The 5,024-nt window shown below is 41.9% G+C and overlaps 1 protein-coding gene across 1 annotated transcript in view; it reads left to right on the plus strand.

Moving 5' to 3' along the window:
• Positions 1-121: 121 nt before the first annotated feature.
• Positions 122-5,024, plus strand: part of ADIPOR2 (adiponectin receptor 2) — a 39,095-nt gene continuing 34,192 nt past the window's right edge. The window contains exon 1 of the mRNA XM_009278950.2: positions 122-187. The gene's annotated coding sequence lies outside the window, so the exon portion shown is untranslated. The remainder of the gene's footprint in view (positions 188-5,024) is intronic.

A 5,024-nucleotide genomic window follows, 5' to 3' on the forward strand; every position in this document is an offset into this window, starting at 1 on the left:
AAACGTCTTGTTAACACACATACCCTAAAGGTTTCCCCCCCCCCCCCCCGCATATATTTATTATCTAGTTTTAAGCTAACTTGGAGAAACAGCCTTCATGTTGATTTCACATCCTTCTTGTAGGAATCTTGGACTGTAACCTTCCCAAGCTTGAATACAAATGTCAAGAACCAGTGAGAAGTTTGAGGTGAGAGAAATTGATCTATGCTTCCTCACAGGTAGCACAGCTATTTGTCAGAGGCAGTAACAAATTAGAGATTAGGAATATTGAGTGTTTTTTGGGAAATGTATTTTAGTGGTTAAGATAACTGCTGTGTGTTACTCCACAGGGAAGGTACAAGATCTGTTTGTTTCATTGTTCTAGGTTGTATTTCTCAGGACTGAGGCTTACAAGAAATTTGTACGTTTCTGAAACAAGGTGACAGTTAATGTGACAAGCTTGACTTCCAAATTGGAGTTGATAGTTGAGGTGAGTGCTAGGTACATGCATGAGAGTATAAACCAGTCAGAGACAGGATTTGAACTAGTCATTCTTTTCCCCTTCAGGAGGGAAACTGTAGCAGTGTGTCAGGTATTTGGTAGGGTGGGTTTTTTGGGTGGACTTTCTTGTTTTGTTTTTTTTCAGGTTTGTATCATGTTTGTTTTGGGGTTTTTTTTGTGTTTTTTTGGTGGTTTTTTGTTTTTCCTTAAACCTTTGCTCTTACTGTTCGGACTCTGGCAATGGAAATAAATGACATCAAATTGCTTTGTGACAGTTTAAACACTATTCATGGAAGAAAGTAAAAATCATAGTCAGTGGTTAACAGATTTTATCTGATCTGTATGTAAGAATCAAAATTGGGGTGCACTGAGTGTTTTGATTTCCTTGAATCTCTGAAAAAAGGTGTCTCATTCCATTGAAACTTGGAATTCCAGAATAGCTATAACACAAACCAGGCTGGGTCAAACTAGAAATCCCTCTAGCTCAGGATCCTACCTTCATTGTGGAGCTGCTGCTTAAGCTTCTGCCCCATGAGACTCTCTGACCACCCTCTTGTGTGTAACCCAAGTAGGCTACGTGATATCCTCCCAGTCTGCCTTCAAGCCATGCTACAGAAACATCTCTACATTCTCAGGCTCCACTTGCTCAGTTTTCTTGCCCTTGTGTCCCACCCATGTACAAAGTGACAAGACCTCCTGCCTAAAGTAGAGAGACCAGGAAGCTTTGGGCTGGCTTGTACTCAGCAGATTCTGTCTTGCACTGGGGATGAGTTGATGGGAAGTGTGAGAGTTGTGCTATGGGTGTGTTCATGGTACGGTTCACTTTATGTGCAGGATGAAATCCTGATGTGTGTATGCCAAATGTGCCAGGCTGCAGCATCTCTTACTGAGACTTTGACTGTGCTTTGTCCCTAACCTTTCTATTTATACCCTTTGAGTCTGAAGCCCAGCCAAGTTGCACGACTACCTGCCGGTCCCAGCCAAGCTGGCCATTCAGGGGAGAAAGAACAAACTTGGCAAATGAGATCCTGGCAGCTATAGGGTTTTTCTGTTCCCTTGTCCTTTTATATAAGTTGCTGGCCAGAGTGTCTCGGGGTAGTGCCTGCTGGCTTCTTGGATGCCTTTGGGGAGTCACTGGCATTGTTAGGGTGCTTTGCCTGCTGTCCCTGAGAAACTTTTTATTTTGACCCTCATCCTTTCTTCTGTGGGGTTTTTCATTTTCTGCCTCAATACTTTGACTTCTTCCTTGTTTTGTTTTTATTCATTAGGCCCCTTGCTGTCCTTCTGCAGAGAGGACTCTTAAGGTTTTAGTAAGGTTGTGCATCCCCTAAGGAAGAAAATAGCTTCTAAGCATGAATGCGCAAGCAATATATGATAGACATGCACTGGTATTTAGGGGCTTCTAGAGCTAGAGGTGGCTTCATGTGCTTAACACCCTTTGGATTTATCCTGTGCATTTGTCCAGTTTCCCCATTAATCCTCGTCCTGTAGCAAGGAGTTCCAAGGTTTACCAATTTGCTGCGTCAAGAACAACTTCTTTTTGTGTTTGAGGTCATCATCTGCTAACTCTGTGACCTTACCTGGGCTCACAGGCCATTGGTATTTTCACTTGTTATTTTGGGTGGTGGTGCTGTTATTGTAGACGTGAAGATTGGGAAACCTTGTGCTGTGTTGAAATCTTACTGCAATTTTGAGTGGTCAGCTCTGGTTTTTAAATAAAACTTTCTTTGCTATTGCAAAACAAATCCTTTCTCAAATCATTTAGTAAATGTGTAAAATGTGAGGTAAAACATCTGAACTATTACTGATTAACTAGCACACAATAAAAATAGATAGCAGATTTTGTATTTCATAAATGCAAGGCTTGTGTCACTTCATACTCTTGTTTCCTTAGCTACAGCTGCTTGCTTGTCTACATAGGTCGAGGCTCTCCTGGTTATCTGGGCAGGTCAGTTGTCCTCCAAGATTTTACTTCTGTTCTCTTCTGACATACTAAATTCACAACACTGATTATTGACTTCTCTTAGGACTTACAAATCTGTCAGTGTCTACTTTTTTTTCTGAAAGCTTGCATGCCGCTACTGTTCTGTGAATACTGGAAGAACCTTTCATGCTTTTCATAATAGTATACCTGGGGATTTTAGAAGTGGATAAGGCAGTGTTTATGCTCTGTTTACACCTGACCCCTGTATAGAGTTCTCGGCTAGGTTTCCAAGTACGTCTTTGGCATACAGATTAGTGGTTAGCTCCTACGTGTAGCACTCAGTCTCTACCAAGAAGCTTGGCTTGCATTTTCTCAGTATTGATGATAGCTGGCTGTCTGTGCACATCAGATGAATCTGGAGAGCTGTGTTGTGTCTCAGTCACAGCCACGGATGTGGTAGTTAGTCTTTGCATCAAAATTATATTAGATAGCTTATTTTTCTTACAGAAAGAGAACAAACTTACACTAGAATGAGATCCCTTATTTGCTAACTTCATTGACAGCAGGTGTTGTGTCAACATAAGGTATTTTTTTCTTCTTTCAAAAATAGTTTATCTGAATGTATTAACACCCCTTACAGATCAAGTTGAGCTAGAGTAAGAGTACCTTCAGTGAGTATTCGAAAACTAGGACAAATAACTATTCGGTAGTTTGCTGACGCAGTTCTTGCTCTCTGCTCACGTTCCTCCTGTCTGGGCCCTTGTCCAGGAAATCAACCCAAATTCCTACCCTTCCTACTCTTAAGAGCGTGGATGCTTATCAACTTGGCCATGCTTCCTTCCTGTTCTTAGGGTTTCTTAAAGAAATCAAGTGTCTTCTATGATGTCTAGAACTTCTTTCTACAAACAGAAAGTGCAGACAGTGACTGCTTAGATTGCTGTTTTTTGTGTTTAGGTGCTGTCGTAGGACTGTATATACATGTATGAAAGGTCCTTCGGTACAAAACAACATTGACCGGGTTCACCCTGGCACAAAGAATTCCCTCTGGGGAAAGAATGTGTTACAAGTTCAGATGGCCTAGTTGGTTGCTTTTCCTGGGGCTGTTTCAGGCTTTGTTATTATTTTGTAATTTTCCTGTAACACTTTAATATAGCTCTTCAGAGTTGCAAAATGGCAGAAGGAATGGAGGACTCCATCCATGTTGTTACATCTTTGTTTATGGGCAAAGAGGAAGCACCCCATGTGCATGTGTCTGTGTATATAAAAATAACGTGTATAGGTAAAGCCAAGAATTTCTTGTTAGTATAATGGAAATCTTAACAGTCTGACTCAAGAATCATTAGTCTAGATTTAATTCTTAAAGAAAAATTCAGAAGAATATTGCAGTTAGAGTACTTACATAGGGGAAAATGTTGCCAAACGCAGCTAAAATTGTAACACGTGCACTTTTTGGTTTCTGTCCCTTCTCCTGGAGTTACTTTCACCCTTCCATTGCTGCTCTCGGTCTTTAAGTCAGCAGCTTTGGACTGCTGGAGAGGATAATGGGAGGTCACCAGCCTTGGGAGTCATTTGTTGGAAGGAATATGGTGTTGATGTGCCTGTTTCTTTTTCCTCCCTCTCGGATCCGCTTCGGGGGTTTTGTTTTGTATGTTTGCTAACATGCTTTTACACCTCTTCTCTTTCTTCATTGGTCTACAGCTCCAGGTTATGTCTGAATTTACTATATATGGTGCCCTTTATGTACGTTAGTCACTATTTCTTTGTTATCCCTAAAGCCAGGCTCATCCAGTTCCAGGTCTGCATTTTTTTTTAACTGACCATTAGTGAGTTGTTTATAGCCACGGGGTCTCTGGTGGCAAGATTGTGCCCCATCTCTTATCCCATGCTTGTACTCCGCTGCACTGCATCCTGTCTCTCTACTTCTCAGGGCCTCTGTTGTCATATTAAGCCAGTATTTCCTGACATCATTGTAAATACCTCTTTCTATGGAGGATAACTGGAAGTTACATCACACCAAGGTAAACAGAAGTAAAATAAATTAGCCATAGACATCTAGTCAATTAAAGAAGTTGCTGTCACAGCTAAACCGAGTAAAAGGCAGGTCAAGAAAAGTTTAGACAGAGTAAGCCTGACAAGCCTTGGTCTTAAGGCTTTGTGGCTCAACATGGAGATTATGGCCTGCTGCTAGCACTGGTAGTGCTGTATTACCGGGCTGCATGGTTATGATTCCCCCTGTTCAGTGTCTGCAAATAGCTGCCTGTCACTCATGAGGCTGGGAAGGGTATTGCAAGCCCTCCCATGACTTAAGGCTCCTGAGCAGGACCAAGCAAAGGATCCTGGAGGCATTCTCTTTCCTATCTTCTCTTGCCTTGTGGTGACCTGTGTAGGTTTGAGGGTAGCCAGTAGTGCTTTATCGTGTTACACTAAGTAATGATGGCTATATAAGTGCTTCACATAGAATCATAGAATCATTGAGGTTGGAAAAGACCTCTAAGATCATCGAGTCCAACCGTCAACCCAACACCACCATGTCCACTAAACCATGTCCCTAAGTGCCTCATCTACACGTCTTTTAAATACCTCCAGGGATGGGGACTCAACCACTTCCCTGGGCAGCCTG

Source organism: Aptenodytes forsteri, unplaced genomic scaffold (genome assembly GCF_000699145.1).
Source record: "Aptenodytes forsteri isolate BGI_AS27 unplaced genomic scaffold, ASM69914v1 Scaffold241, whole genome shotgun sequence".
Lineage (NCBI taxonomy): Eukaryota > Metazoa > Chordata > Aves > Sphenisciformes > Spheniscidae > Aptenodytes > Aptenodytes forsteri.